General features: G+C 50.6%; 1 long non-coding RNA gene across 1 annotated transcript; it reads left to right on the top strand.

Moving 5' to 3' along the window:
- Positions 1-777: 777 nt before the first annotated feature.
- LOC141277294 (uncharacterized) lies at positions 778-9,591 on the top strand. The gene is made up of 3 exons (XR_012328406.1): positions 778-2,836; positions 3,151-3,233; positions 7,358-9,591. It is a non-coding gene; the product is annotated as an uncharacterized lncRNA (long non-coding RNA).
- The last annotated feature ends 511 nt before the right edge of the window (positions 9,592-10,102 follow it).

The raw sequence follows: 10,102 nt of genomic DNA, 5'->3' as shown, positions 1-10,102 counted from the left end.
AGAGGGTAGGGTTACCCGAAGAACAGTGCGTCTTCTGGGAGCCACCTAATCGCAGTGGCGAGCTCCAGAGATGACTTTTGTGGCTGAAGGGTGAATGTTTCAGCCGGGTGAGTGTCAAGAATGCGGTAAGAGCTCTAGGGAGCCTTGCTGCTGTGTGAACTCAGAGCTGACGGTGGAAACAGAAGAGCCAGTGCAGTAATAGCCAAAAATGGCCAAAGAGGAAGACGCCTTGGGACCCAGCCCGGGATCCTGGCGTTGCGCTGTGTGGAGTGGGGGTGAAACCAAATAGGAAGATGTGTCTTTCTCCCGAGGGCAGAGGCCGTGTCTTAAGCATCTACACCCACAGCTCCAAGCAGAGTGAGCGCCTTGCACACAGTAGCTGCTTAGTAAATGCTAGATAAATGAATGCTGGTTGGCTGGCTCTGGGAGGCACTGAGGATGTGAGAGCTTGTGCGGGCCCCTGAAGCCCTGTTTACTGTCTTCTCTCCTCCAAGCTCCTCAGCCCACTCTTCTGTGTCGTCCCACCTCTGCTTTAAGCCAGAAGATGTTCCCAAAGATCGCGGCTCCCTAGGTGGACAGCAGAGAGTAGGAAAGGTGACTCTAGCGCCTGCCAACTGGGTCTCAGCCTCAGCTGGTCAGGTCACTCCCTCCCTTCTCCTTGGGGTTCCCGCTGCCGATAGGATCCCACCCAGCCCCCCACCCAGCCATCAGGTGCTGTTTCCTCCTAGTCTTTCTCTCTTTGATCTCATCTGGGCAGGCAGGGACGTGTCACTGCTGGAAGCCTGGCATAAGCAGATGTGTGCGTGCGGGCACACACGACCCTTTCCCTGTCTCGGAGCCGTCGTCTGGGCCTCTGCCCCTGGCCTGACCCATCTTTATGAGGCCGGGGCTCTTCCTCTCCAGGTGCTGAAGGTAGCATCTGAGGCGAGAGAGCCAGGCATCTTGCACATCCGTGTCTGCAGCGTTGGCCTCCCTCAGGGGCTTGGGGAAGATCCACCCATAAGGAAGGAACTTCCAGAGAGACAAGAAACCAGGAGCCTGACCTCGTGATGCCCACAGCACCTGGCAAGGAAGGTACCAGTTCTGCTGTCCTGGCCCAGACCCAATTCTCTCTTCCAGCATCCACGCCTTCCCTGGCTCCCCTCCAGGCCGACAAGATCTGCTCCAGTTGGGGAAGGATAAGTAGTATGGTCTAATGAGTAGCAGCAGGAGAGGGAGGCCCCCATGATCTCGGTCACATCATACCCTGGCTCTGTGCCTCAGTTTCCCCCTTGAGAAAGTCTGCCCCTGCTTCCAGGGTTCGGAAGTTCCCTGGTCTCACTGGGGAAGAAACCCACAATGGTGTTGTGTTCCCTTGCAGCCAGGAGCCGCCCGCCCTGCCCTGCCCCACCCCAGGAGGACTTGCTAGTTGGTGAAGCCCGGCCAGCAAGGCAGGGTCCTGCAGGATGAAAGCTCGGAGACGCCAGAGCAGGAATAATAATGATAATCATCGGCTGTGGCGTCTCAACCGTCCAGGAATGCGAGGCCCACGCCCTGCGCTCCCCACACCCCGAGACACTCCGAGGGCTCCTTTCCCTTGATTTTACTGCAGTGATCCCACACTTAGCCATTCCCAGCCCAATCCATTTGGGTTCCCAAGGACTGCAGTCCAGCTCCTGGCTCATCCAGCCCCCAGGTTCCCCATGGGAAGAGTGAGCTCGACTAGAGGGTCGAGGGTAGGACGCCAGGCTCCCTGGAGGCTTGGGCTCCTGGGTTTCCCAGAGAAGCACTCTGGCCATCCCTGGCCTGGAGCGCTTTCCCACAGACCCATTTTTGTCTGGTCAGCTTGAGGTCCAGGAGCTTTGCCTGTGTCAATACAAATCAGAATTCAAGTCCTGGCTGGGCCACACGTTAACTCGCGGTAGGACCTTGAGCAAGTTTCGTTTTGTTTTTAACTTCTTTGGGTTCTCTGTCTCACCTGCCCCAAAACTTCCAAGGTTCCCCCTTGTTCACTGAAGATAAACTCTGAATCCCGTAGTCCAGCATATGACTGTTGAAGATCCGGTTCTTTGTTTTCTTGGCCGTGCCGTGCAGCCTGCAGGATCTTAGTTCCCTGACCAGGGATCGAACCACGGCCCCCTCCAATGGAAGCGTGGCGTCTTAACCATTGGACCACCAGGGAAGTCCCGAAGATCTGGTTCTAATTCACCTTTCCAACCCCACTCTTCTTCACCCTCCAGATGCCAGCCACAAGTGACTCCCTGCTGTTGGTCATGCATATCCCATGCTTTCCCATTCTGGGGTTGCCATCCTTCTTTGGGAATGTCATTTTCTTCATTTCTACCTGGCCAGACCTTCCTAGCCTTTGAGGTCCAGGCCAGAGATCATTGCTTCCATGACTGCCTGACTCTCTTCCCACCTTGGAATGCTGGTTCTTCTTTGTCTGAACCTCAAGTCCCTGGGTCCACCCTCTGCCCTGGTTATGTGCATATCTCAGCTTGCCCACTGGGGTCGTCAGTGTGCTGAGGTCTCCATCTCTGTGTCCTCATAGCGCCTAGTACAGCATCCTGCATACACGACACATGCTCAATAAATAAGTGTCGGGCATAAATTGTGGCAAATAATCATCCCCACCCTATTAACTTCCCCACACAAATGTGCTTTGAAAAAGTAAAAGTAATTATTTTAATATAAAATTGTACGCATGTGTGTTCTCCCCAGTTTCCTCGGGGTAGTGGAACGCAGGTACCCAAGTATCCGGTGAAGGTATTAGCTCCCTAGCATTGGGCCGACATGCGGAAGGCTTTTCTCAACCAGTCGCTGGTCCAGTCTGAACTTAGATGCTGCCTAGCAGGAGGTGAGCTCTTCCCTTCCTCAGAGAATGGCAATCCCATCCCTTGGGGGCTTCCGTTTTTCTAAGCCCCATCAGCCTCCATGTGCCGTGGGACTCATATGCCAGCAGGACCCCTGGATTCAAGTGTTGTTAAGAGATGAGAGGTTGGATGTGTTTCGAAGCCTCTCACCTGGATCCTTATGAGAACACCTTGGAGCAGTGTTCCCTGCTGCTGCCTGTTAGTGTTGTTAATAACAGTAAGAATAACTTCGGCAACGCCTTGTATTTACTTAATGCTTTTCTCCAGGGAGCTCAACTAATCTTTCCCTCATCCCCAGAAAGAAGAGAAGGACCATGGCAATGAAAGAGAAGTGAGCCATTGCGGCCACACTTTGAGTACAAGCATCCTTTGTTCTAAGAGGTAAATACAATACACAGCACTGCAGATGTGTGGAACTGATAAAGTAGGAAAGCAGTTCATGCCCTGGGACCCGAAACCTATGACTTAAGAATTTTCCCCCAAATCAAATCCTGAGTGAGATGTTAACTCTCATACTGAGAAGTTACGTCTCATCAATTATAAAATTCGAGCATGCGCCCTTCATATAAGTTCAATTACTTACAAAGTGTACACACAGCCTACTATCCTTATATCTCAGGGCACAGTATATACTTGGGTGAGGTTTGTTTTTAACCATGGTGGAAAGTATAATTCACATATCAAATAGTGACCTTGATAATTACAAATTACAAAAAAAAGTTTTGTGGCTGTCATCGTGTCAGACCTGATCGGGTTGTCCCCGTGTTAACCTCCTGATGGGGCTGACAAAGAGCTCGTGTGACAAGCGCCAGTGGTGACACTTTCTTGTGTGCCAGTGCAGTGCTTTGCTGAATTAGTGTGATCTTTAACCTGCAGCTCCTTTGCAGGAATCTTTTTAAACCCCGTGTCCATTTCGTGAAGGTTAATTTAGTTCAATTTAGATAATATAATCCGCAATGTCATTTAACTAGGCAATGGAAACTGTGATAATTTGCAGGTTTCTAGCCATGAGCTAGGGAGTGGGGGAGCCCTGTCAGCCCCTCTGGTACCCTTGCTTCTGTGTTTCCCCCTGCAGACCCCACGTGTCGTACATCGCCCATGGCTCCATGTCCAAGGTTCCCTGATTCACTCTGAAGGGAGTCTTCTGCAACCCCACGTCATTTCCATCACTGCACCACCATTTACTCTTTCTCCAAGCCCCTCCTGGCTATATCAGCCACCTCAAGCTCAAGCTTGCTTGCTTGCTTTCCTTTTCTTTTTCTTTTTTTTTTTTGGCCACGATGCATGGCTTGCGGGCCTCTTGGTTCCCTGACCAGGCCCTTAGCAGTGAAAGCGCGGGATCCTAACCACTGGACCACCGGGGAATTGCCTCAAGCTCACCCTTTCTAAACCTTCTTTGTCAAGCCCACCTTGCTCCCTTTCTTCCCCATCTCCAAAAAGGACACCACTAAACACTCAGTTGCCCAGACCAGAAACCACAGGGTCAGTTTCCCCTCCTTTCTGCTTGCCATCCTTCCAAATTAGTCCACTTTCTTTCTTTTGTTTTTTCCCTTGAGCAGTATTTTTATTTTATTTTTTAATTGAAGTATAGTTGCTGTACAATATGATATGTTATAGGTGTACAATATAGTGATTCACAAATTTTAAAGGTTATACTCCATTTACAGTTATTATAAAATATTGGCTGTATTCCCCGTGTTGTACTATATATGCTTGTAGCTTATTTTTTTAATTTAATTATTTTATATTGGAGTATAGTTGATTTACAATGTTGTGTTAGTTTCAGGTGTACAGCAAAGTGATTCAGTTATACATATACATATGTCCATTCTTTTTCAGATTCTTTTCCCATATACGTTATTACAGAATATTGAGTGCTATACAGTAGGTCCTCGTTGATTGTCTGTTTTGGATATAGTAGCGTGTATATGTTGATCCCAAGCTCCTAATTTATCCCTACCCCCCATTAGTCCACTTTCTAAGGGTCCTCTTTTTGGTGTCTCTGGCCCTGACCATTGCTGGGTTACTTAACCAATTGGCCTCCCTGCCACTGTTCTCGTCCCCGCTCATTTCCCCTCCACATCTCTGCCAGAGAATTCTTTCAAATACAAGAGTCTGATTTGGGTCCCCCCTTCCTAGCCTCTCCACTTCCTCAGGCCTAGAGGCTAAAGTTCGAACTCTTAGCAGAGTACTGCCAGCCCAGGCCCTGCTGACCCTTCCAAACTGCTCACTCCCAGCCACCCTCCCTGCTCTCGGCCCCTGGGCAATCGCCCAGGAGCCCCACCTCGAATACCATGTTCCCTTCTCGGCCTGATGACTTATGTTACTAAACCTCTAAGACTAGCATGCCCCACACCTCCCAAACACTGAAGGCAGGGAAAGTTACTCCATCTTCCAAGCGCTCCAGCACTTGGTATGAAACGCTCTTGTATTATGCTGAAATGTGATTGGTTAGCTGTCTGTGTCCTCCGTAAACCACTGGTTCCTGAGAGCTTAGACCACATCTATCTTATTTCTATCCCCTTCTTCCTAGCGCGGTGTGGTGCAGGCTCTCTGTGAAGCGCTGTCCCACGGACAGGAGGTGTTGGGAGCTTCTTCCCACCCATCACCTGCACTGCCCCCTACTCCACCCCCCAAAGGCTAACACTTAAAAAACAATACTAGGTACCAGGTACTGTTCTAGAAGGCTTGGGCACATTTGCTCACTTCATCCTCTCCTCACCACAACACCATGAGGTCGCCACTCCTGGCATCTCCATTTTACAGATGAGGAAACTGAAGCACAGAGAAGTTATGCATCAGTTCCAGGTCATGCAGCTAGTAAGTGGCTGAGTCAGGAGTGAAACTCAGCACCCTGGATCCAGAGCCCTGACTCTAACCTCGGTGGCGTAGAGTCGGTCCCATGCCACTTCACCCTCTCACGGTTCTCCCTTCCCTCCACAAGAGTGGCTGCTGTTCCAAGGCCAACTGAACACCCTTCCACCCTGCCCAGGCGTGAGCTGAGGGTCCGGTGGCTCAGGTGGCTCTCTCCCCCGAGAGGGAAGGACAGACATGACAGTCTGCCTCTGGTCCCCCCTGCCCCACTCTCCTTTGGGGCGGCCCCATGCCCAGCCACTCCATTCCTGGGCCGAGGGCTCTTTGGGGGGGATCTGAATCCTGGTCTCAGTAGGTCCAAATCATTTCTCTGGGAGGGTGTGGCTGAACCACGCACATGATCCCCTCCCCTGCCCGCCAGCCCCTCGGGCACCTGGAGGGCTTTCCCCACCTGTTCCCCCTGATCAGCTTCTGGCCATTAATAATATCTCATTCTTCTCTGGGGCTTTTTGTCTATTCTGCCTTGCCTGCCCACGCTTCCTTCCTGTTCTTTCTCTTTACAACAAGATTGGGTATTTTTAAGCTGAGGTTTCCACTCATCTCTTACTGTCCAGTAGTTTGCTAGCCCTGGAGGCTACAGTTTGTGGCCTCACGCTGGGCCCAGCCTTGGCCCTCACCCTTAGCCATCTCTATAAAGCTCCCCCTTCTCTACTTTCGGGAGAAACACCCTAAACTGGCTGTTGGTCGAAGCTTTGGAAACTGTGCAGGACATGTAGGGAGCTGACCCCCTCCCACGGTGCTATAAGATTGTATATGGAGCCAGGTGAAGGTCACGAGTGCTGGAACCTCACCAGGCCTCCAGGGTCACCTCTCGGTCCACCTGTGTGACCCACATTAGGTGGAGTCAGGGGAGCTGCTGGTCCGTGGTGTGCACCATCTTTGCAGCTTTGGAGATGTGGCTCAGGGAGCTCCAGCTCCCTCTCTGCCCTCCTGTAATGTCCAGGGTCCCCACCTCCAGGCAGCCCTTCTTGCTTTGCCTTCCGCTTCAGCCCCAGCCTGGCCCCCCATCGCTCAGTCCTCACGGATGGCCTCCAACCTCCACAGGCTTCTCTGCACCACGGGTGCTTAACAGAGAAACTTTTGTTTGAAGCCCAAACAACTGCAAAGGGAAGATAACTGAGCTTTTAGGGTTTCCTAGTTATTGTTTGTTTTTAAGTTTGGTTTCTGTCCTTGGCTTTCTTAAAAAAAAAAGAGAACAGTGGCAACTAAACGAGTTGATAGCCGAGATTTTTGTTTTTAAGCAACTGATAGTGACTCACTGCAGGCTGTTGGGCCCACGGCTAATGTTCTCTAAAGTAATTGATAGGCGTAAGGACAGCCCCAAGCACCGAGGTGTCCTACTGCGCCCTCTGAGTCACCATGAAGGATTAAAAGTATAGTCAGCATTGTTTTTATGTTGACTGTGCTTTATAAATTTGAATTTGTTAAAAAAAGGGCACCCTCCCCCCCCCACCCCCCCGCCCAACCCCGGGTGTAGTGTATATAGCAACTAACTGATTATTGATTGGAAACCAGGGAACTGATGTTCCGGGCAGTCTAGTGGGCCTTCAGGACTTGTGGACTATAGTATCTGCAGCCCTCAACCCCGGCCTCGGCCCCAGCCACACCTCTGCTTCACACTCTCTTGACAGTCCCCACCACTCCCGCCGGTCAGACGCCCCCGTGGTCCGGTCCTGAGCAGCGAAGCCTTCTGACCCCACCATGAGCTGGGACTACAGCCCTGTTCCGTCTCGCTTGTTCCCTGGCACCCCTTTTGGAGTTGGTCAGTCATTCAGTCCACAAACATTTATTGGGCATCCCACATGAGCAGAGTGCCGTGCTGCGTGGCTACTGGGAAAAGTCAAGAAAATGTTGGTGCTGCCTTCGGGAGAAAACACTCTCCCACCACAAACACCCAGAGAGCTGCTTACTACAAGTTCAAAAGAACTCCGTCTCAGAACCAGAGGGGTAACGGGGAGCCAAACAGGGTGGGCTTTATCAGAAAAGTCTTCTTGAAATGGGGAGATTGGAGCCTAACTTTGATTCTCAGTAGGGCTGTCCCAGCTGAACAAATCGGTGCCCAGGGTTGGGAAGCTCATCCTGGCAGTGGGACCCAGAATTCCCCCGCCACCTCTGCCAGGAAGCTGCCTTGTGAATCCTGGGCTGCCCCTTCCCCTCTGGGCCAACTGGGCGATAAGGACGGGGGACCAGCCCCAGCAAGGAGGAAGTGGCCTGGCTTCCTGTTTGTTTGTGAATCTCAGAGCAGCACCGTGCAGCCATGAACCCCAGCTAAGCAGAACAAGCCCAGCCTGAGCCCAGAGTTCCAGGGAGACCCACCAACCAACCCAGCAAGTTCTCAACCATCTGGGACTCCAGAGCAGAGACCCATCCCAGGGCAGCCACACTTGGAGGGCTAGCCTGGTAGCAGCCATGCCAGGTCGGCAGGGTAAAGAGGTGGAGTAATGACTTCCCCAAAGAAGTCAGAGTCACACATTCATAATAGGAAGCCCCTGGGCAGCTCCAGGGGCTCAAGGAATGCCATCTCCCCACCCCAAAGATTATTTCCTAGGACCCTGGACACAACCCTTTTGCCTTGTCAGAAAACCTTGTGCAGAGATTGGACCCTTTGAAAAATGGGGCAACATTCATTGTGGTTTTGTTTGCAACAGCAAAACACACGAAAAACCACCGACAAGTCATCCAAAAGCCGATTCGTGACAAAAAACCATGATAGATCCATACTGGGGGAAACGCTGTAGCCATTAAAAACAATGGGGTGGATTTGTTTGTGCTGCTGTGGTGAGATGTCCAAGATATTTCAGTAAATGAAAGCAGCAAGATACAGAACAGCGTGGTCCCTTTTCTGCAAATAATGAACAGCAGAGGACATGTTCATATCGGCTTAGAGATGTATGTGCTCCAGAATGCGTGACTTTTTTTTTTTTTTTTTACTGGAAGGAAATTTAAGTAACCTAACAGCGGTTATTTTGGGGAGAGGAACTGTGAAAGAAAAGCGGTGGGAAGGCATTCAGTGTTCATTATGTATCTTCCTGTACCATTTGCATTTTAAAGTGATGTATATATGATATTGAGATAGATATACATATTTTAAAAATATTACCTGTGGGCAATGGGATTATGGTCCATTCTGTTTAATTCTTTGTACTTCTCTGTATCATTTAAAATAAAAAATATCAAAGCTATAAGTATTATTTTTAAGCCAGTTTAAAGAATCGGGCAGTGTGCATTTGCAAGATGAAACAGGGTAGAGCTAGGATCATACATTCTCCAGGACAACTGATGGAGGAGATGGGGAAAGTGCTTTGCTTTAAGATCAGTACACATCAGTAACAGCAGAGCCATTTGACATTCCACTTTGTGGATTCCTTATGGCAAATGTTTGAGCTGTCTCTGGTTTCCTTTAACCACTCCCTTTCCCTGTGTCTTCCCCCATTTCATGGCCTCATCATTTAACTTTCTTTTTTTTTTGCGGTACGCGGGCCTCTCACTGTTGTGGCCTCTCCCGTTGCGGAGCACAGGCTCCGGACGCGCAGGCTCAGCGGCCATGGCTCACGGGCCCAGCCGCTCCGCGGCATGTGGGATCCCCCCGGACCGGGGCACGAACCCGTGTCCCCTGCATCGGCAGGCGGACTCTCAGCCACTGCGCCACCAGGGAAGCCCTCATCATTTAACTTTTGACCTGAACCAAACAATAAGAAACAGAAATCTGAAGGGAGAAGAACATATACGATATGACTTCAATACACACGACCTGATCACCTGTCATTTGGACTAACTTGTATTCGCTTCTTTATAAAAGACCTGTATCTGATTCAGCTTCTAATCCCCTGAAGCATCTAGCCCAGGACTGCACACAGTAGGTGCTCAATAGTTGTTGGATGAATAAATGGAACAACTTGTGTACATGACGCTTGTCCTTTTCAGGTCTGTTCATTCATAGAGTATCTGCAAGGTGGAAGGTCAAACCACCCCTAAGCCTATCAGATTTGATTTTGCTCCTCCTCACGAGTGTTTGGGGAAGCTGGAAGGAAACTCTTGGGGCCTCCGAAGGAGAATGTGATGTCTCCTCTGTGTCTCACAAATTCATTAACAACTGTTGAGCTCCCCAAGCTGACCTCAGGCTGCCAAAGCCTCACTACCCAGCATACCTGGAGCCTCCCTGGTTTTAGAAAGAGTTAAGCTGAGCTGGTGGCAATCTCCCACCTGGCGAAGAGAGGGGCAGCACCAGTTTGGCTGGTGGTTGGGGCAGGACACTTGGTATGTTTACAGCCACAGATGCCCAGGGGGTTTTGTATCCGGAAGTCGCCTGCAGACGGTCACCTCGATCTATTTACTTACCCTTAGAGCTGGTGCTAATGTCCTCCTGGTCCCTTCCC

The sequence above is a fragment of the Tursiops truncatus genome, chromosome 20, assembly GCF_011762595.2.
Source record: "Tursiops truncatus isolate mTurTru1 chromosome 20, mTurTru1.mat.Y, whole genome shotgun sequence".
Taxonomy (NCBI): domain Eukaryota; kingdom Metazoa; phylum Chordata; class Mammalia; order Artiodactyla; family Delphinidae; genus Tursiops; species Tursiops truncatus.
This window is presented reverse-complemented; position numbering and strand designations above follow the sequence as displayed.